Source organism: Cryptomeria japonica, chromosome 8, assembly GCF_030272615.1.
Source record: "Cryptomeria japonica chromosome 8, Sugi_1.0, whole genome shotgun sequence".
NCBI lineage: Eukaryota > Viridiplantae > Streptophyta > Pinopsida > Cupressales > Cupressaceae > Cryptomeria > Cryptomeria japonica.
This window is the reverse complement of record NC_081412.1, coordinates 32,614,847-32,640,183: the sequence shown is the minus strand read 5'-3', so window position 1 is coordinate 32,640,183 and position 25,337 is coordinate 32,614,847.

Genomic DNA, 25,337 nt, shown 5'->3' with positions numbered 1-25,337 from the left:
GTTTTCATAGGACCACAAATCAGTATGCACAAGATCAAGTAGATTGTCTGCTGAAAAGGATTTACCTTTGAAAGTTGAGGAAGACATTTTCCCCAGTTGACATTCTCTACACACAAGATTTTCCAGTTTTCTTAGCACCGGCAATCCTCTAACTGCTTTGTTCTTACTGGCCTTCACAATGTTATCAAAGTTTATATGGTAGAGTCTCCTATGCCATATCCAGCTATCATCAAACTTAGCCATAAGATAGGTACTGATATTTGTATTCAATTGGAACAGGTTACCTTTGGTCTGCATACATGTGGCCACAAATTCACCGTTCTTTCCTTTGATCCTGCACACTCAATTCTTGAATTCTAGAGTGAGTCCACTATCATTCAGCTGGGCAACACTCAAAAGGTTGTGTCTGATACCATCAACCCAGTACACATTGTTAGCACTACTCTTTCCATTCAAAGAGATGGACCCTCTTCCTTTAACCATACATGGTGCATCATTACCAAAATGAACCACACCACCATCATATTCTTCCAAAGATAGAAACTTGCTTCGGTCACCAGTCATATGGTGAGAACAACCACTGTCAATAATCCACTCATTGGAATTATCAAAGCGAGAGACAAGAGCCTTCTTGTCTGACACATCTTCCTTTACAGCAACAAACACAATGTCTTCATTCTCTTTATCTTCTGATTCCTCATCTGTGACACCTTCATCGACTGCAACAAAATAGTTTCTCCGGTTTCCTCTGAATTTCTTGAACCTTTCCAATTTATCCTTGTTATCATTATTAGGATAGTTTACAACAATATATCCAATCCTATTACAAGAAAAACATTTTAAAGGGAGCTTACCTTTGTATTTACTAGTTCCCTTCGGAAATCTCCTGGCAAGAAGAGCTTCAAACTCCATCAGGAACTCTTCATCGTTCATTTCTCTACACTGTCTGGGTTCACCATTGGTGCTTGCTTCTTTACCTTTTCTTGATGGAGCAATAGATGCTCTAAAAGCTGACTCAGTCTTTTGAACACTACCATCATAACCGTTCAACTCATAAGTAGTCAACTTAGCAATGATAGAGTCTAGGGATACCTTAGAGTTTTCAATAGATCTCAGCTCCTGAATAGCGGCAACCCTTATAGAATAGACCGATAATAAGGACCTCAGGACTTTGCTTACCATGGTGGAGTCCTAAAGTTTTCCTCCAACACTCTTGATGTCTCCAACAACCATTTTGATTCGTATCCCATATTGTTGAATGTTTTCTCATTCAACCATCCATATGTCTTCAAACTTACCCCTAAGGCTTTCCTCCTTGGCTTGTTTTACATGCTCATCACCACCATAGATATTCTCCAGAGCTTCCCATACTTCCTTGGGATTATCTTTATCCTGGACATCAATAAAATCAATGTTAGAGAGACTACTGATTAGGGCCTCCATGACTTGCCCATTCTCCTAAATTTCTCTTCTCTGGTCATCGGTAAGAGTACCGATAGGGATGACATAAGCATTTTCAACATAGTTCCAGTGTTGAGCACCCATACTTCTAATCTATATCTTCATTCTGTCCTTCCATATTTTGAAGTTGTCTCTGTTGAACTTTGGACCTTCCCTCTTCATCATTAGATAAGGAGTTTTTCCTCAAGCGGTTAAGCTTACAACATAGAGGACCTAGAGGATGTTCTGATACAAATTGATAACTCAATGATAAACAGATAGTACCAAACTGGTACTGAGAGGGGGGGTGAATTAGTATAGGCAAAAACACAATCCTAGACCGGTTTGATAGCAGACACTCCAAATGATTGGGAAACAGTGACACCGGTTTGAAATAGAGTGCAACCAGTAAAGTTAAGACTAAGCATTAACCGGTTACTCACTTAGCTATCCTCTCAACTCAATACTACACTTCCATTTCACCCTTATGCATGAACAGGTGATTTATCATCAAGACATAATAACCTCTAGTTCATCATGACTTATTGACAAACACAAGACACTGAATCATCATATTCTTGATAGTAAATAACAAAGCATTACAAGAAAGAAACATCACACATGACACACACATTTTTCACGTGGAAACCCAACTAGGAAAAACCATGCTGGGGATGAATACCCACAAGTTTCTTTAGAACTCTTTAGAAGTCTACTTTGTTAGGAGCCTTGTCTGGTTAGAGACAATACAATAGGTTTTGCTAGAAACCGATCCTATTAGGGATCACCCGGTTAAGCGATGGCTAGAATACCCAATTAAAGGTTACCTTGTTAAAGGATTTCAAGAACACAATAGCTAAAGGATTTCAAGAACTCAATAACTTAGAGTTACCCTATTAGAGGATTTACAGCAAGCTGGTTAAGGCTACCCTATTAAGGGATTTCACAACTATTGACGTGGTTAAAGATCAATAGGTATAACAATGATCTGATGATAGCACTTAATGCTAATGTAGATCTGCTTTCGCTCCTCTTCACCCTCTGCACTTACACTCTACAGATATCACTTCTCTCCTCTGGTCTGGCAAGCATCAAGTATCACTTCACTTGGATACACACACACAAATTTTTGCCAACGACCTCAGACCGAGACACAACAGTGACCTTATAGAGAAAAGATAGGTCAGCAACATAAACCCTAAACCCTAAAATTTTAGGTTAAGTGATCTAGATGAATCAATCCTGACCTTTGATTTCTTTAGGACAATCTCCATCGCATTCTCCATTGCTTGCATGGCGACTGATAACCCATCATGTGTTTCCACTGTTTAGAGACGTCGCATATTCCTGAGGTAGGCAAAAACCCTAACCCTAACCTAAGACCACCAACCGGCTCACAATCATTATACCAATTCCTTCTGCAAGATGCTAAACCAGTAGCCACTTGACTGGTTCACTTTACAAGTCATACAAAGATTCCATGGACCGGATCCCATATCAGCATGCCGGTTCACCTTGAACAAACATGTACCACTTCACTTTGGAACATATACCGGTTCTCACATCTACTGGTTCACATATATACTGGTTCTCACTTCTCACATATTGACATCAATGACAACATACAATGTCATTATGTCCTCATACCAGTTCACATAATGCCAACAAGAACAGACGACCTGGGACTCAGGAGAATCATAGGCAGGGTAATGTAACTCTTCCACCAGGAATTCAAAGCAAAAATTAGACTCTTGCAGGTGTGGTATAGATGCGAAGGTGGCCATTGCATCCGCTACTCTATTTGTTGTTCTGGGGTTTTGTTGAAATGATACGGAGGTAAAATATTTCTTGAGATCATCAACCATTCTCTTATAAGGCATTAGTTTCTCATCTCTTGTCTGATATAGATCATTGATTTGGTTGATGATGAGATGTGTAATTCAACAATCTTCCACTCAATCGCCAGCTTGATCCCATTTACCAAAGATTCATATTCTGCAATCTTGTAAGCTTTTGGGATTGAGTATTTTTGAGGAGTAATAAAAAGTATCCCAACACTAGAACCATGTTGAGTGAAAGACCCATCAAAGAACATCTTTCATGACTGTTCAGTAAGGTGCATGATTGATTCATCTAGGGATTCTATATGCAGAGGTTGACTATCTTCAAGTGGAGCCTCAGCAAGTTGGTCTACAATAACCTATCCCTTGATGGCTTTGCATTCCACATATTCGATATCAAATTCCATAAAAACAATAATCCATTTGGCCAGTCTCCCTGTAAGCGTTGCTTTACTGAGAAGATATTTGAGTAGATCAATCTTGGCTACCAGCTTAATAGAGTGTGCTAACATATAGTGCCTTAATTTTTGTGATGCAAAGACCAATGCCAAGAATGCTTTCTCTATTATAATGTACTTCATTTCATACGACACCAATGTTTCGCTGATGTAATAGATAGCTTGTGCCTTATTATTGTCATCTTGTTGTGCCAGAAGTGCCCCCAGTGAAGTATCTGCAGCTGATATGTATAGGATCACTGGCTTACCTTGAATCGGCGGCATTAATATGGGTAGATTAGAAAGATATTCTTTGATTTGTTGTAAATGTTGTTCACAATATTTATCCTAGTTGTATTGAACTCCTTTCCTTAATGCCTTTGTGAAAGGTTGAGCTTTCTCTGCTAGCTGAGATATAAAACACCTTATTGAATGAAGATGGCCTTGTAAACTTCTCATTTGACTGATATTCTTGGGTGGAGGCATTTTCATTATAGCTTGGAGCTTTTTAGGGTCAACCTCAATTCCCTTTTTTGAAATTATGTAGCCAAGCAATTTTCCTGATGTTACTCCAAATGCACACTTTTTAGGATTTAATCAGAGCTTGAATCTTTCCACTCTATCTAGTATGAAGCCTATCTCTTGAATATGCGTAGATCTCTTCATAGTCTTTACTAGGGTATCATCAACATAATCTTCCATGTTTTTATGCATCATATCATGAAAGATAGTGGTTACTGCTCTTTGGTAAGTTGCTCTTGCATTCTTTAGACCAAACGGCATAACATTCCAATAGAAGGTTCCCCATGCACATGTGAAAGATGTCTTTTCTTGATCTTCAAGTGCTATCTTGATCTGATTATAACCAAAGAATCCATCCATTAATGAATACATCTCATATCCAGCAGTCATATCTACTATCATGCCAATATTGGGCAATGGAAAATCATCTTTCGGATATGCTTTGTTAAGATCCCTAAAGTTTGTGCAAACTCTAATAGATTTGTCCACTTTTGATACAGGTACTATGTTTGATATCCATTCTGTGTAGTCTATAGCTTTGATGAATCCAGCTTTTAGCAATTTCTCTAGTTTAGCCTTGACTAGCAGTGCCACATGAGGATGCATCTTATAGAGTTTTTGCTTGATGGGTTTAACTCCTGGTGTAATAGAGAGATGATGCATGATGAGATCAGGATCTAGTCCTTGCATATCTGAGTATGTCCAAGCGAAGTTCATCTTCTTTTCTAAAAAAAGGTTGCTGAAATCTTTTAACTCTTCTACTGATAGTGATTGAGCTAAATGAATGATGTGTGGCGTTTTGTAACTCCCAATGTTCACTAGCTGAGTTGGCTCAATCAATATGGAAGATCTCTCCTAGAAGTGACTTGGCAGTATATCAAGTATCTCACCTTCAAGTGCCTCAGAGAGGTTTTCACCTTTAGGTACGTCCTTTATTTTCTCTATTTTAGATTCTGACACTGCCACAATGTGGTTTTCGCCATCAGATCTTTTATTTTTCTTTTTTTGATTTTTATGACTAAGATACTTGATATCTGTTTCAGCCATGTTCTTTCTTTTCTCACTGGTGGAAGAATTCATTGGTTCCACTACATTAAGATAGTAGGCTAGTGTGTAGTCATTGGTGAAGGTGGGTATATTCAAGGGTTGGTTATAAAGAGTAGATTCAATTAGTTCAGGATGTATTAGGGATAAGGTTGGAACAGGCTCAAGGGAGTTCACGGTACTATCATCATGACTTTGGACCGACCAGTCGAGTTCCAGAAGACTACCTTGCGTATGTGTCTCTAGACCAGGAATAATTACAATACGATTATCGAAATTCATGTTAGTATTTATTGGACCTAACCCAACCGACCTACTTCTAGCCTCGTCACCTACTTTAGATGGGACTACATACCATGGTATAACCATAATAGGATCAACAAACAGTATCTCATCATTCATGATAGAGTAGTCATAATGCGTTGTTGAATAGTTGTTGTTATAAATAGAGCTCCTGTCTGAGTCATCAGAGTTGTAGGATGGAGTTGCTAACTCATCTTCAAGTGGCTTAGTAAAGGTATATATAGTATCAACAACTACATCTTTGATGTTGCAAGTTCCTTCATGATTTGGTTCATTGATTGCTTGTACTTGACACACTTGTGGACATGACTTTGACGGTTATGTTAATCCCTGTCGTCTATTCCATTCAGCTTCTTCTGGACTGATGACTGGTTCTATTTCTATAGCTTCTAATTCTTCTTTTGTAGTTGCATACCTAATTTGTCCTATCTCATTAGGAGGGTTGGTAGGTGAAGGAATTGCTTGTGTCCAATCTTTCTCCAATTGTCGTTCATAGTCTTCTTATCTTTTTAGTCTGATTTTTTCTATTTTGTTTTGTTTTTTTAAGCGTATCAACTCTTGTGCATCATCTATGATATCATTGGTTTCTTCAGAGGTTTTTGTAGTAGATGTATCTAAGAGATGGTCAGGACCCCATTCATACTCATTTGAATTAGTTTTTTAATCATCTACTTGTTGTCTACCAGTATATGTGACTGGAATGTTCAGTGGTGCAAACAATTCTCTGATTCTTTATACTTCACCTCTCATATCCTCTCGGACTTATACTTCCTATAGTATTATAGCTGATATAACTGGAACTTGATTACCATCTGTTTCCTCTCTCTAGGTGGGCAATTCTTTTTGTTCATCATCCCACTCCTCCTGAGTTTGGTGAGTATTAATCTATTGTGTTGTTAAAGGTAGTACCTTTTCCTTCCACTTACGTTGATGGTGGGATGTGTGCTTCTGATCTGATTGCTTTCTTGGATCATATCCCAGTCCACCTTTATCATTGATAGACTTAGTTTGTAACTGAATGGGTTCAATAATACCTTGTTGATGCTTGCCTAGAGGACCAGCACCAGAATATCCCATGTGTTGAAGCATCTTATATCCTAGACCATATTGTGTCAGGGAAATCTCACAATGTTGTATTTATTTGTTTGCACTATCTTCTTTAAAAAGTGATTTGAGGACATCATCTTCTATTTCATCTGCAAGAGAAGTAGAGGACTATATAAAGAGACCATCATAAATGACTTTTGGAGTTGAAATTTTTGGTTTCATAACCTCTAATGGTTTTCTCGACTGTCTTGCTGATGGATGAAGAGACATTAGTGAGAGTATAGGCTCTATCTTGTATCCATCCATGCCACTGTTTGTGATTTTTAATTTCTTTTGTAAATCTTTTAGCAAAGATTCCAAACTTTCAGCTATGAAGGCCGCCCTATTATGAGGAACAAAGGCCTCATCACTCTGTGCTAATGCATTGTAGGTATAGCTTGTATCAGCCGAAATACTGACTTCAACTCCATTATAAGGAAACTTCAGGCATTGACGATATGTAGATGGTACTGCTTTCATTTCATGAATCCATGGCCTACCCAGTAAGATGTTGTATGAAAGATGAAGATCCAGGACTTGAAAAATGGCATCTCTTTCCATAGGTCCTACTTTGATTGGTAATAGTACCAAACCCTTAGAAGTTATTTCTTCTTCATCATAAGCCTTGATTGTTATCTTCTTTGTTGGATCAATAACATTTTTAGAAAATCCCAACTGTGTTAATAGATTGTAGGTACAAATAGTCAACTGAGCACCTACATCTATCAAAACATGTTTAACGAGGTGTTTATGGATCATGGTTTCAATGTGTAATGGCTGGTTATGCGGGTGACTTAGTGAGTTATCATCTTCTTCAAAGAAAGTGAGGTAATGAGGTGAGGTCAGGTGACTGACCATAGATTGAAACCGATCTACGTCTAAATCTTTAGGGACACTGGTAGTAAGTAAAGCCTTGTCTAGGACCTCTTTATGAGCATAAGAGATCTTAAGCAGTTCCAAAATGAAGATTTGAGTATTGGTTCTCTTCAATTGTTCGACAATACTATAACCTGGGGAAGATGATGAAGCCAGTTGTTTTGACTTAGCCATGATTGTGTCTGTTTGTCTATTTGGTAGATTTGATGTTGTTTGATCGAAAGTTGAGGAACTAGCTTCTAGGAGAGTAATCTTCCTTTGAGTCTGAGTCACAACATTAGCAGTTTGTGTTTGACTTTGGTGATCCTGGACTATGATCACATTGCAATATTCAGGTTGAGTAGATTCAATCATGTTGATCACATTATCATTGTTACTGTAGGTATAATTGACTCTAGCTCCTCCCTTGGATTTTCAGGAATCTCCTTATTCACAATTGGGTAAGGGATCTTTAAAGACCTTATGATCAGCATTAGTCAAGTGATTTACAACAACAATATTGCCTACGTCAATGAGATCTTGGATTTCATGTTGGAGTTTCATGTAGTTGTTTATGTTATGTCCCTTGTTTTGATGGTAGTCGCAGTATTCGTTTTCTCTCCACCATTTGGGTCTAATTTCTGGGTCATATGGTCTATAATTGTCTAGCAATGTTATCAGATTATTTGCCAATAAAGTTTTAAAAGTCGATTCATATGATTCATCCAGAGGAGTAAAATCACGCTTAGGATTTGAAACCCAAGGTTTGTCTTTAAACCATTCTCTTGTTTTCTTCAGAGGATTTTCTGTCGTAATTTCAGCTGCCTTGAGTGCTTGCGTGCCACTGGCCAAGTTAAATATTGTGGATTTTGTTTTTGCTTGGACAGTATCTACCACTCCATCATTAACGACGTTCTTGTTGCCATCTTTTCCAAATTTCCAATACTTGTTCTCCTTGTATCATGCGCTTGGGTATTTTCTTGTTGTTGAGGATATGCATTGTTATTCCTTCACCCTAGGATAGGACAAGGATGAGTTTGTTTGCAAGCATTGCTTGCATCATTGGTAAAGCATGAGTGTTAGCTATGTCGATACTTCACTACAAGGATGAAGGTGACTTACACATGGGACGTTCTCTTCTATTACCACCACTATTAGCATTGACATGCTTGGCATCCTCTTCTAAAATTCATGATACATCAAAGTCATGGGGTAGTCTTGCACCACTTTGCATAAAAACATGTATGAGGTATTGATGGTCCCTTTTCATGATTTCCTCAACCAATCTATTAAATTGCACATCAGATATAGTATCTTGAATGTCTCTGGAACTAATGGACTCATTGTCATTGTCATTTTCTAGTGGGTTATTGCAATTGTCAAAGATTTATGGCTTGTAAAATTTATCTCCATCAAACTCATATGTACTCATGTTGAGAGATCTTAAAGCCTCTTCAGCTTCTTTTCTAGACCTTTGTGAACAGGTTTCAACCATGAACTAACCTTTTCTAAATGAAATATGGAAGAAATGTGAGAGACTATGGAAGACCAAGAGGATTGTGAAACGAAAAATGAATCAAGAGTTGTCTTGCAATGTCCAAAATAAATGTTATGATCTAAAGAAAGATGTGGCTTCCAAAGAGATGATAGATTCTTGATCAGGTAACTTGAATTTAACTAAAGATAGTCAAATGGCACCCAATATGATAGATATGATGCAGGAACCACCTAGCAATGGGACCACTAAACAATATTTTGACTCTAGTTGAAAAAGGTGTATGGGAGATGAAAAGAATGTCTAAACTTAACTGAAAATGTATGAAAAAGCCATGACAAGTGATGGTTGACTAAAAGTGAAGCCCTATCTAAGGAGCCTTAGAAGATCTTTTCATCTCAAAATATAGGCACAATATGAGTTCATAGACACATCAAAATTCCACTTATACGTAGTTTTAGAGTCCAAATACGTGTTTTCATAGTTTATAATGCATTTTTTTAATATTTTCTCAGATACGCAATAACAAATTGTAGATTCATGTCAAGATATGTCACAAACGTGACAAAATGATGCACAAAAGCAATTTTATTATTGATGATGTTTTCTAAATTCTACTCAGATAGGTGTTAGAAGTGTGCACAGATGCAGTTTTATGTATCAAATAGATGATGGAAATGATCACAAATGCGACTAGAGAGATCGTATATGTGCTGGAAATTACCACAAATGCATTTCTAGAAAATTTCTAATTTATGTCCAAATTTTGTAAATATTGAAAGTGATGAGATCTTAATGTTGATTGTCTTGTGGTAAGAAAATATAGAAAACAAGGTGACACAATGTCTAAAGATGTTAGTGTCAAAATTTAAGTGCAATATGTATGTTCAATAGGTTGAATTAGCCCAATTTTTATAAGTCTAAACACATTAAAAAATACTTTAGACACTTCTTAGCCTAAGGGAATGTTCTCATGGTTGTAAATTCAACCCACAACTTGTAATCTCCTTTGACTTAAATGTAGGGACACCTTAGGGGGTGTATACACTATTTGTCTTTTGCTTGAGAGGATAGGTAGGGGCCTCTAGGACTAGAAGGATGACCAAATCACCCTCTACTTGGAAAGCTACAAGTAGTTTATGGTAAGCCAAGGATTTTTGCCTCATCTCACAAGAGCCATATGCTAAGTATCTTGGCAGGAAAACCAGCTATCCCCTTGAACTAAAATTATCGTGATGTTCAAACAGAAAAAGGTGGGTCGCTAATCTAAGGTGTCTAGTAATGTTCCAAGGTATATTAGTGGATATACATGTAGTTGTGCACTCAATTCAGAGATCTCCCAACCCTTTGAGGTTTTACACATCACAAGGATACTGGAGGAGACATCCATTGGTATAACACATTGGCACCAGGTGATAAGAGACTTTGATCTAGAACCACAATTATTTATATAGCGGAACAAAATAAAGCATCTCTTGGGTTGTTCCCTCTCACCTAGCCTTAAGGGTTGTTCAGGAGGTAGGCCCTCTAAAAGTAAAATACCAATTTCTCTTACACCCAAGATCCAATGAAAGCCGAGGGGAGAGGATACCCTTTTTATCACCTTATGATTCTAATCTAAACACAAAGCATGCCAAAGGCATAAGAAACTTCAAGAAAAGTTAATTTCCTCCTAATAAAAATGGTGTGTCCCTAATTAAACTAGAAATGAAAAGACAAGCATGCAAATAGATTATCCTACAAGCAAATGATTTGTAGTTTCAATGATTACCCCATCTTACAAGAAAAATTGTTAGGTTATTTTAGAAATCCCAAAATGAAATTTGAAAAGGGGCCTTTGAAGAAATAATAGATACAGTTTTACCACTTTGTTATGCCACAAAATGTTAGGACAAAAGAAAATCAAATGAGAAATTTAACCCTAAATGCCAAAAAAAAAAAAAAAACTCAAAATGCAACAACATAGACACTATTCTACCTAAAAAACCATGGAAAAATCCAAACTAAAACCCACAACCTGTAAAATAGTACAGAGGACAAATACGTGACAAAATAAATTGTATATGCAAAAATAGCTATCACATACATATCATGAAAACTCAAAGACATGAATCTATACAACACAAACGCGATAGGACCAAACACAAACACAAAAATAAAATGCATAATATTATTAGACATAGAAACATAGATGCAAAAAAAGGATACATAGACATGGAAATATAGATCGTTGAGGCAGAGATATGATCCACATACACATTTCTGGTGATCTTGTTTAAAATAGAAAATCAGGCAAAACACAAACATATCAGGATGATGCATAGATGCAATTTAGGCTTGTAATCATCATTGATATGATCTGCAACTTGACAAAAATACTTAAAAATACAAAAAAATGTTAGAAAAAGGGACGAGTCCCACCATGTATGCCAAAATGTATACATTGAAAATGGAATGATAAAATGCTATTGAAACCACTAAAGATCCAACTACATAAAAAACCTAGTTCTATAATTAAGATCCACCATACACCAATGAAGAAACCTAAAATATCCAAATCAAAAAAATAAAATGATTATACCATTCACATACTTAGTAGGGTTTGATCTCTATTTTTTGCTATCTCCATTGATCTTGTTTTATATGGTTGCTTTCAGATTTTGTATGTGTGCACAAGAGCTCGACAAAGAACTGAATGTTGTTGTGTAGAGTGATTGATTGCTTGATTGATCACATGAGCTAGAATAGACACATTAATTAGGGTTGTGAAAGGATGAAGGAATCATTATATAGAAGACACCTTAGAAATGAAGGGATAGGATTAAGAGGTGAAAGGATAAATAGTCAGCTAGGGGTAAAGGATAGGTAGAGAAAATGATAAAATACTAAGAGGGTCGTTAGAGGAAAATTAAGACATGAAGGATAAGTGTCATGGATTGAGAAAGCCATTGAATTAATTAAATAAATGAAGTACTATTTAATTAATAAAGGAAGAGGGACCAATTAAATAAATAAAGTATTTATTTAATTTAAGGAAAGGATAATTTAAATAAATGAAAATATTTATTTAAATGAGAAAAAGCTAGATAAGGATTAGTGAATTAATTAAATATATAAAAATCTATTTAATTAATAGAAGATTTAGGATAAATAATTAATTAAATTAAAATATTTATTTAATTAGGATGGGATAATTTAAGGTGCCTACACTTGTCATATGATTCTTTCTTTCCATTGCATGCTTTCCATTAGGCCTCTAGATCTTGGTTGGCTACCTTCATAGCTAAATATTTCAAGTCTAATATATTGATGCTATGTTTCTTTATGCATAGTTGTGAGACCTAGTTGGCTCACTATTTTTAACATGGTTCTTGTGTTATATCTTGGGATTAGGTCGCTTCCTTTCTTAATTAATAAAAAACATGATGACAATTCACCACGCTATGCTACACTAGATGACAAAATAGGATGAGAAAAAAAATAGAACACATGCATAGAATAAATAGTTAGTATTTAAATGTAATAATAAGAGATAGAAAGGTTGATACACTTTAATTCCCAATAATAATATAAAAAAAAATTATTAGGACTAATATGTTAAGGTCCCTCCCATGTGGTCAACATGATAAGAAAATTTATTTGATAAGAGGTGAGGAGTATTCATATGATGATGAGTTAAATAAATGCTCATGACACAATAGAAGTATAGGTACAATAACTAAAATGGTGAATGAAAACTCCGACCCCTTACATTAGGAATGTTCAACAAAATAATTCAACATGGTTTTGAAAGAGACCATATAACTAGCATCTTTACACCTCTTTTTAAGAGTGAAAATAATAAAATCCTTTTGAATCTACATGATCATCATGGTTCAAACTTTTCTTGAAATTTTTTGTAGAAGCATGCTTGAATATAAAATCAAAAAATGGATGGAAGAAATAGGGAAAACATCTTTTAGACAAAAACACTTAACAATTGATCATAAAGTTACTTTCAAATACATACCTAAAAACATTTAGGATGAAAAGAGGAAGTTTGTTACTATTTTGTTGACTTCAAAAAATATTTTAAAAGAGTTTCTAGGAATATGTTGTAGTGTAAAATGAAGGATTTATAATCCTAAATTAGTATATTTTAATCATCCATAAGCTCTAGATTAAGATGTTGAAGTAAAATTTATCACTCAAGAAGGCCTTTCAAAAAAAACTAGGAGAAATAGTAAAGTTATGAAAGGATGCCCTTTAAATGTACAACTCCTTTTAGGATATGTATTGGAAAAAATGATGAATGGAAGAATTTTTAAGGTATGTATGGTCTTCTTTTGGGAGAGTTTATTATGATGCTTATTATGTAAGATGACAATCTTATTTTTATTGCTAGGCCTACTCAAATCCCATAAGAACAATAAATTTCCCTTGAAAATTCTTGTAAAGAGGAATATTTGTAAGTTAACCGTAACAAAATTAAGACCATAATCTTCCTCGATAGAAATGGATAAATTAATTTCTACTTTGGTTGGATTATCATAGAAGAAATAATAAAATACAAATACCTTTGGATTGAATTCAACAATCAACAACAAACTCAACTAGAAAATTTATAGAAGTAATGAAATTTTATGTGGGTGGAAATCACTTTAAGCTAAAGTAGAGAGATAGAACTATCTATTTTATTTGAAAACTATCAAGGTTTTGTTTAGGAAATTAGTAATAAATGGCTTTTTATAGATGTGAATTAGATGCTTGAAAAAAGTCAAACCTAAGATACAAGAAAATAAAGAGAATCCACCAATATATGATCATAAGAAAATTTAAATTAAATGTTACAATTCTTTATGATATTCTTTTAGCCAAAACAAGTACTTTTCCTATTGGATCCATTGTTGTGATGTATCTCCTAGGGCATCGAAGTAATCAAAGAGAGAGGCTAAAATTTTCATTAAAATACGTCTTAAATGAGGGATAAGTTTTAGATGAAATAAAACATCAATGGGTGAATAAATGAAACAAATATCCCTTTGAAAAAAAAGTGTTTTATACCTAAATTATAAACTAACTATTATCTTTTCAATGTAAGCTAGGTTGATGGAAAAGGACAAAGAGAAAATTGGAATGAAAAAGTCTATTTTTTTCACAACTAAGATAATGAAATTTGAAAAGTAACTCATTTGAATGTGAAGTTTACAATGACATCGAGGCAATTTACTTTAATGACAAAGAGAAGATAATTTTAAAAATTAGGGCAGTTCATTAAATTATAGCATCTTTATTTCCTGCGATACGGTTTGAGTAGGAAACTATCCTTTCAATGGCAACTTAGGAATCTTCCCAACATGGACACGAAATTTGTGTGTGTTAACCTGAATATGAGAGGAGCCAAAGAAATTTCTCCACTTTTATCGCTTCGTATGGTAAGGTTTAACCAGCTGATATATTAAACTTTTGACATTAGTCTGTGACTTTTCTAGATTTTATTTTAGATAATATTGTATATATCTTATTTCAAATATTTGCATAGACTTTTTTTATTAGTTTTTGTTGAAGGCAACACTATTTACCTATCTATTAGATTTCCTTTTTGGTCAATAGTATGGGAATTAGAAAAAGATTTTATTTTATAGTTTCAATATTTGTATATATTTATTGATTTCAAAAAAATATTTTTTATTCTCTTAGTCATTGTAGAATTTATAAAAAAAAGAAATTTACTTTTTTAGTTTATCAATAATATAAAAGAATTAAAAAAAGGGTCTAGAAAAAAATGTCATCTTATTCAATGCATGCAAGTACATATGCATCTTCTTGGATGGAACAAAGAAATGAATCTAGAAAAAAATGTCATCTTATTCAATGCAAGAAAGTACATATTTGAAAGTACATATGCATCTTCTTGGATGGAATGAAGAAATGAATTTAGAAAAAATGTCATCTTATTCAATGCAAGAAAGTACATGGGTAGATAGACCCAATAAAATTCACACATTTGTTCTAACAATGTTGGCAAATGTGGACAAATCTTATCACATTGAAATATTCAATACATAGTTTACATCATACATTTTGACCTTATTCTATACTCTATTAAAAATATATATAATGCCAATGAATTTGAAAGATATTACCATCTATTCTATTAATGTGAATATGATTGAAGTGATATTAGAATCATATGTGATTGGTGATTTTTAAATTATTTTTAATACATTTATTTTATTGAATCAAATGACAACAATAGTAAATGCTTGAATAAAATTAGTTTATTGGTATTGGTAGGATTATTTATGCATCCCTTAAATGCAATTTATTGTTTTAGTTGACCTATACTATGACAAATTAAAAAAATGTGATATGAAATTCTATAGTTCTAATATTTGGACATATTTTAATGATTTCAACAAAAAATACTTCTTTTTTTATTGGCTTATTTTTAATTGTCATTGCACAATCTATTTACTATTTAGGGCTATGGGAACTTGACTCAAATGCATCTCATGTTCACATGTCTTTTCAATATAGATTAATATCATTCAAATTTAACCAAAAAATTAATATATTAAAAAAATCAAACGAAAAAAATCATACATAGATGGTGGATGAATTGAAATCAACAAAATAAATGCAATTGTTAAATTGTAGGTAGAAATAACTTTCAAATTGAATTATTTTACCACAATCTCATATCTATAGCACTATTCATTGTCATTCAAACAATTAATAGGGTTGACAAAAAAATCAATATATTAAATAATCAAATGAAAAAAATCATACATAGATGGTGGCTGAATTGTAATCAACAAAATAATTGCAAATTGTTAAATTGTAGGTACAAAGAACTTTCAAATTGAATTATTTTGCCACCATGTCATATCTATTACACTATTCAATCTCATTCAAAAAATTAATAGGTTGACAATTTAACCTCAAAATATAAAGCCTTACAAAAAAATTAATAAAACTTGAATAATAAATAATTTTTTAAAATGATCATTTCTAAAATCAACCAATAAAAAATACACAATAAATTCAATATATATGACATATATAATGATAATCATGTCATTCAAGACATTCATATAATTCACATTTGATTCAATGAATTAAATGTTTTAAGATGTATCATATTTTTTAAAGAGAAAATTTTGATTTTTATCTTGATCCAAACCCTACCCATTAACTTAACCCTGACAATGATGTAAACCTTAGTCCTAATCCTAATTCTAACCCTAGACATTATTTGAATTACCCTTTGTTGCCCCCATATTTGGCCTACATAAAATTTGAACATCAAATTGATCTCAATGTCGAGTAAAGGTCCAATGAGTGTTTACACGTAGGCAATGAGCACGTTATCCAAGGTCCTTGCTAGTCAAAATACCAAAAATGAAAGAATTTTGAAAATTATCACAAATTGAGGGAAATTGCTTGACGATCGCAAGTAACGATCGCAAGTAATACAATTTTTTATTTTAAAGCAATGCAAGCGGTGGACCTACATATAAAATGTGGATGAAGCTCATTAACTGTATCGCAAAATCCCTCAAAGAAATGTGGTCTCATGGTATGCTCATAGTGCAAGATCTGTGATTGAAAATAATTTAGAAACTATCAAGCAAGTGCAATTGGCAGGTGTAACGTCCATTCCACAAATCTTGTTGCCCTCCTTTCTTGTATGCACCAAGTAGATTGTTTACATCCACATACGCAAAGGAGATACTTCTTGATAATAATGGAAAGCTATGAAATTTAATATGAATACCAAGATGGTTAGATGGTGAGATGATGACAACTTCAAATGAAGTGGATGAAGATGGAGAAGTGCCTCAACATAGCTTATCACTTGGTTCTTCATCGATATTACCAATAATTGGCTAACATGCAAGATGACAGTAAAGGATTCTAGTTGATGTGATCACAATGGGTGCCTCCTCGAACAAAAGATATTGGCAGATGAATGCCTTGTTTCAATGATAAAGATACCGACATATGGAATAGATGGTGAAGTGATGACAAGACCAAATGAAGTAGATGAAGACACGGAGGCTACCTTGACAAAATCAACAAACGAATTAATTCTTGAATGTAATGAGTTTGATATTATTTTTGTAAAAAGTGACTTATGTCACTTATTGTAACCAAAGGTTAGAAAGTTGACTTCTTCTGTGCATAAAAGTGTAGGTTACTAACTCATTGAAATTCACGCAAAAAAGAGTTAGTTATTAACCCAAGATTAAAGTTAGTTTCTAAGGTGGTTATTCTAGGGAGCCTATAAATACAAGGCTATTTGTAATGTAAAGTGGGGGAGACTTTTGACAGAGGGGAAAACTCTATTGGAATCCTAGGAGAAACTTGTAATGAGATTTTGATTTGCACTATGTATAGAAAGGATTTTGGACTTGTATATTTCCAAAAGGATAATAAAGAATACGTCTTAGTTCGTGTGTTCTAAATGTATTAATGTGTTATCATTGTCGATTTCTCATATATTAAATTGGTAGTCTTTATATGCATGTGTAATTTGTACAATTGATGTGATGACACACAAGCAACCTTTGGTATCTCAGTTTGAATGTGTTGAAGTATCTTATCTCTTCGTATGTTGAGATTCGACATTCTTCTTTATCGTCATATCATGAATAAGCATATAACCTTATAGACTCCCCTTGTAATTTGTTTCTAATATTGAGAAATATCAGTTGATGGTCGTATGTCTGTTGTTGGGGTTTCTATCTTTATTTCTCTTTAGATTTATGTTTTCTCCTTTATGTACTTTCAGGTTAAAAGTACACAAAAATCCTAAAAACTCCTATCATTAAAGAGAGCTGCCCCTCTCAAATGCAGAGGAAGATTGTGTTTCATAGAACGATCTCTCCAACTGTTGGAATGTTTGTCACTGCTTATCGAGCAAACAGGGTCAATTTCAGGTAAACGACTACAATGATAAATCTGTTTACCAACACCCTTCTGGTTATGGTGTGTTTGAATGTGGGAAGCAATCATTTTCATTTGATGAGTGTATATTCAAGCTAAGAGGTGGTGGTACTATATATATTTTGTGGGCTTATTTAGTGAGTCTATTTTTGCATGTTTCCATTCACGAGAGTTGGTTGTGCAATGGTTCATGAAAGTTTTTATTCTAAAACAAATTGAGAGGAGAGGCTTCTTGGTTGGAGTTTGAAGATTGGAGGAAATTGTGATTGCGAGTGACTGGTATATGAATTATAGATTTGTGCATTTTTCTATTGTAATCATCACTTTCAAAAGATTTCTCTAACTAATTTGTTAATTAATTAATAATTAAATATGTTTCCATTCATGAGATTTGGTTTTGCAATGGTTCATGAAAGTTTTTAGGATCAATGATTGGGTAGAGGAGGGTTGATTTGGATTGGGGTTGCAGAGGGATTCTTTAGCATTTTTTCATTTGTGAATTTTGATTGCCAGTGATTGGTATATGAATTGTAGATTTGTGCATTTGGCTATTGTAATCATCACTTTCAAAAGATTTCTCTAATTGATCAATATACTCTGTAAAATATTGCTATTAAACTATATTTTGTTCTTCTCAGTCCCAATCAAGAAGTTGAATTCCAACCAACCAGATCATGATATTTGGTTTAGATTTTGATTTTTATATAATGTTTGGTTTTATTGTACTTAAATTTTATTTAAAAATATATAAATAATATATATTACATAAATGTCTTAAATGAGAGTTTAAGCTATTTTAAAATGTCTTTATTTCATTAGAACAAAGTTTCAAGGTAATTATTTCATAAAAATATTGAAATAAGGTAATAAAATATTCATAAGAAAAGTACATAATAATAAAGATTCTTTTAATATTTAATAAAAAATGATAATAAGTGTTATGAATGCATTATCCTACAATAGTTACCTACTAGCCTTGCCTTCAAACAAAACTCTAATTAACTATAACCTTAACTCCTAAACCTAATCTCTCTAATTGAAGGCCAACCCTAACCTAACCTTAAAATTAACTCTAACAATATAGTTTTTAATTTTTAAAATTATATCATAAAAGTTAAACCCTTAATTAATATTTTGATTCGATTACCATTAGGCTTTGATAAACATTCAAAATCATACTCTAATAATTTAAAATTATGTAAGTTTTAATTTTAAATTTATTCTAAAACTAATTTTTGATTCATTTAACAACATAAAAAATACAAAACCTAACTATAATGAAAACCTTACCATAATCAAATCCTCACCTTGACAATATCTCTAATCTAGACCCTGATTGAACTCTAAACCATAGCTTGATCCTAAACTTAAATATAACCCTAACTTCACCCTTACTACAATCCTAACCCTAACCCTTAACACTAACACTTAACCTATGATATAAACCCTAACCCTTGACATAATTCTAAATATAACTGTAATCCTAAGCCTAACCATAATCTTCACCCTATCCCTAACCTTAACCCTAACCATGATATAAATCTAAACCCTAACCATTGGCCTAACCCTAACAATGATGTAAACCCTAACTACAATCCTAACCCTAACCCTTAACCATAACTCTAACCGTCTAATATAAACCTTAAACCCTTAACCCCAATCCTAAAGTTGTGATATAAACCCTTAACCCTAAACACAAAACTAACCATAATCATAAATCCTAATCCTAATCCCATGATATAAAGCCTAACCCTATAAATAATCATAACAATAACACTAAATCCTAATCCTAACAACAATTGTAAACCTAACCCTAACCTTAACCCTAAATCCAAAATCTAACCATTAACCTAACCATAACAATGATATAAACCCTTACTACAATCCTAACCCTAACCATTAACCTAACCCTAAAAGTAATGCAAACCATAACTATAAATCCAAACCACAACCATAAATATAAATATAAACCCTAACCCTAGACACAATCCTAAATGTAACCCTAAATCCTAAGCCTAACCATAATCTTAACCTTTTCCCTAACCTTAATCCTAACCATGATATAAATCTAAATCCTAACCATTAGCCTAACCTTAACAATTATGTAAACCCTAACTATAATCCTAACCCTAACCCTTAAACCTAACTCTAATCCTCTAATATAAACCCTAACCCTAACATTGTGATATAAACCCTACCTCTAAACATAAAATTAACCATAATTGTAAATCCTAATCCTAACCCTGATCCTAATCCCATGATATAAACCCTAACCCTAGAAATAATCATAACAATAACACTAAATCCCAACCCTAACAACAATCATAACCCTAACCCTAACCTTAAACCTTAAATCCAAAACCTAACCATTAACCTAACCCTAACAATGATGTAAACCCTTCCTACAATCCTAACCCTAACCATTAACCTAACCCTAAAAGTGATGCAAACCATAACTATTAGCCAAACCCTAACCCTAACCATGTTGTAAATCCAAACCGTATCCATTAACTTAATCCTAACAATGATATAAATCATAAACATAATCCTAACCCTAACCTTGGTCATAATACTAAACATAACCCTAAATCCTAAGCATAACCACAATCTTAACCCTAACCCTAGCCTTAAGCCTAACCGTGATGTAAATACAAACCCTAACCATTAACCTAACCCTAAAAGTGATGCAAAACTCAACTATAACCCTAACCCTAACCCCTAACCCTAAGTCTAACCCTATTATATAAACCCTAGCCCTACACATAATCCTAACCATAACCATAAATCATAAGCCTAAACACAATCTTGAACCTAACCCTAACCCTAACCATTAACCTAAACCTAAGAATGATGTAATATCTATCTATAATCCTAACCCTAACCCTAACCCTATGATATAAACCCTAACCATAGACATAACCCTAACCATAATTCTAAATATTAATCCTTTGAACCATAATCATAAACTTAACCATAACCCTAACATTGTGATATAAACCTTAACCCTAAATGTAAAACTAACCATAATCATAAATCCTAATCCTAACCCTAATCCTAATCCAATGATATAAACCCTAAACCTAGAAATAATCATAACAATAATACTAAATCCTAAGCCTAACAACAATTGTAACCCTAACTTTAAACCCTAAATCCAAACCTTAACCATTAACCTAACTCTAACAATGATATAAACCCTTACTGCAATCCTAACCCTAACCATTAACCTAACCCTAAAAGTGATACAAACCATAACTATAACCCTAACCCTAACCCTTAACCCTGAGTATAACCTTATGATATACATCCTAACCCTACACATAATCCTAACCATAACCATAAATCCTAAGCCTAAACACAGTCTTAACCCTAACCCTGACCCTAACTCTAACCATTAACCTAACCCTAACAATGATGTAAAATCTATCTATAATCCTAACCCTAACCCTAATCCTATGATATAAATCCTAACCCTAGACATAACCCTGACCATAATTCTAAATATTAAGCCTAACCACAGTCTTAAACTTAACCATAACCCTAACCATTGTGCTAACCCCCACCCTAACATTGTGATCTATAAACTGTAGCCCTAAACATAAAACTAACCATAAATGTAAATCCCAATCCTAACCACAATCTTAACTCTAACTCTAATCATGATGTAAATCCAAACCCTAACCATTAAACTAACCCTAACAATGATGTAAACCCTACCTATAATCCTAACCCTAACCCCTAACCCTAACCCTAGCCCTATGATATAAAGGTCCTAACCCTACACATAATCTTAACCATAACCCTAAATCCTAAGTCTAACCACAATCTTAACATTAACTGTAACACTAAACATGATGTAAATCCAAACCCTAACCATTAACCTAACCCTAAAAATGATGTAAACCCTAACTATAATCCTAAACCTAACCCTTAAGCCTAACCGTAACCCTAACGCTAACCCTAACCGTAATCATAACCCTAACCTTATGATATAAACTCTAATCATAGAGATAATCCTAACCATATACCTAAAAATTAAGCCTAACTAGAACCTTAACCATTACCATGATGTAAATCTAAACCCTAACCATTAACCTAACTGTAACAATGATATAAACCCTAACTATAAACCTAACTCTAACCTTAACCCTGGACATAATCCTCACCATAATGATAAATCCAAAGCCTAACCACAATCTTAACCCTATCCCTAATCCTAATCATGAAGTAAATCCAAACCCTAATCATTAACCTAACCCTAACAGTGATGTAAACCCTAACTATAATTCTAACCCTAGATCATAGCCCTATGATATAAACCACAACCCTAAATCCTCACCTTATCACAATCTTAACGCTAACCGTAACACTAAACATGATGTAAATCCAAACCCTAACCATTAACCTAAGCCCAACATTGATGTAAACCCTAACTATAACCCTAACCCTAACCCTAATAGCAAGACAAAATGAACCTTATTCCTTATTGAATTAGGCCTACTATTTTAAACCAAATCAAATCCTAACCATAATAGTAAACCAAAATGAACCCTAATCCTTATTGAATTAGGCCTACTATTTTGATTCCAATCCGAACTATAATTCTAAATCTAGAATTGAACCAAATGGAACCCTAAATCTAACATTGTACCAATCCAAAATATATAGCTATACAACAATATATAATTTGAAATTAATTTATGTCATGTCTTTCAATTCACGCTGCGACTGCTACTAGCTTATATATATTGAATAATATATATAGAATAAATCGAGAGATATCCTTCTCGAGGTGCCTATTGCACTTTAATGTTGATAAATTAATAAAAAAATAGGCGCCTCTAGAAGGATATCTCTGGGTTTATTCTATATATATTATTAAATATATATATATAAGCTAGTTTTATAATAGTGCTTAATAGTTGGCAATGGTGATAGGTGGGGATATCTAATTTTAAAATAATAAAATTATAAATATATTTTGAACATTATCAATGGTGCATATTATTAGATACATTGGTTCAAGAATCTAAATTTTATTGCTTGAATCCATGAAGAAATAGTATACCATTTTAAAACAATCTTGAGATTTTCTTTTTATTTTGACAACAAACTTTATTGTTAAAATGTGGAGGGAAATTGTTATAGTATTTCAAAAACAATCTTGAATGTGTGTCAATGGGCCATTGGTTTGCTGATGAAAGTGAAAGGTTCTTAATAAACTTTCTCATGCTCTTGTATCAGGTAGCAAAATCAAATTTGTGGACAAACCACAATCATAAAAAAAAGTCTTGAATATGCCAAAATATGTTATTGTCTATTAAAAATATTGAATATATCAAAATATTTTGTTTTTATAAAAAATCTTGAATATACCGAAACATTTTGTTTTTTATAGAAAAATCTTGAATATGCAAAAACATTTTTTTTTTAATAAAAACATCTTGAATATGTCAAAACATATTTCTTTTAGTAAGATGGCAACATTAAAAGATTCTTTTCCAATTTACATGGAAAACTTTAACCAATCTTATATAGGCCAAAACATTTTTATTGTAAAAAATCTTGAATATGCCAAAACATTTTATTTTTTTAATAAAAACATCTTCAATATGTCAAATCTTCTAGTAAGATGACAACATTATAAGATTCTTTTCCAATTGGCAAGATCATGTGGTTGTGATCACAACTCATCTGCAGGTTGTGTGGGTTTCCAGTTGACAAGAGATCATGCGGTTGTGATCACAACTCATCTGTAGGTATGCCACCAGTTTCCAAAGATGAAGAGGAGGAAGAGGAAGAAGAAATCCCATGGTATTGGTATGTAAGTTGGATGGCAAGCTTTCTTGTTGGATTCTAGGGAGTGTTTGGAGTCCTTTCCCTGAAAAAGAAATGGCAAGTAATATACATTAGAGTCCTAGATGGATATGCCGTAGGTCTTCTAAATATATTGTCACTCAGAAAATAATAAATAGTAGTGTAGAGAGGCATTGCCTTCATATGGTCATAGATAGATATGTCATGGGTCATTTAGATAGATTGTTTGTATTATAGATAGATTATGTGTAAGAAAATAATATGATATGGACAATGTCTTTTATATGATATGGAAAAGGAAAAAAAAGAGTGGTGTAAAGAGGCATTGCCTTCATATAGTCATAGATGGATATGTCATGAGTACTATAGTTAGTTGTCTGAAAGAAAATAATATATAATATTTCCTATTTAAATAGGTAATGTCTCTCATATGGGTATGGAAAGAAAATAATTTTAAATATATTAATATATATTTTATGGTTGATAATCTATTTTATATTATTGCTTCTCTAAGTGATATTATTAGAATTACTTAGAGCTTTTTTTTGTCTTATTAAATATTTTAGTTAACTGTGATGTCTTATACGTATTTTTCATTTTTATTACAAATAAAATTATTTGAACTTTTATTAGGATTAAATTATTAACTCTAATATTTAATGAGGATTTTTTATAATACTTTTTTTATTATTAATTTTTTCATTGATATTGACAAAAATTTAGATCTATATTCTCATCATGATATATTTACTTTTGTCTATTTATTGAAATTGAGTTATTATTATTTTAGAACTATCACATCAATATGGAGTGCAATAAAGTTTTATGAAATTTCTTGATATAGTTTGTTATTTTCCATAGACTTTCAAATAGGATAATTTTTGTGATGGACTTATCTTACTTATAAAATAAATAATGCATTCAATATTAAAACTAGATATAATATATTATATTTTTGTAAAAGAAAACACAAAGGGCTACATGTATGTAAAATTATGTCTCCATGTGATTTCATTGATCCTAACACACATAATATGAAGTTGACTATTTTGACAAATAAATTTGTAACAAGTAGGTTTAATGTAATGTGATTTGACGTGGATTTGATCAAACCCCTTTAATTGTTGGTGTAATTATTTATTTATTGATATTTTCTTTGATATGAATGGGTTCTAATATACCTTGTTCATGTAGGCCTAACCCTTCGCCTTGATACTGCATGTTTTAACAAACATTTTTAGCAATACGATACTTGTTACTTTTAAACCAAGATGCAAGTCCATTTTGAGGAGGATACGGTATAGAAGGAATGGCATGATCATGAAGTAGACTGGCTCAAATGAAAGTGTAGGTACCCATTTGATATAGGGGATTCATTAAAAACTTGGGTAGATGCAATGGGATCTTGTGGAAGATTAGGAGCGTGAGGGGGATAAGAAGGGATGATGGGCTCTTCAAGTGGATATGAGGGATTATGACATGGAGGTGAAGGGAAACTTTGATCATGACTTGGAATATGATCATTGGTATTTGCATTTTGCTCCTGATTTTGAATTGGATCATTGA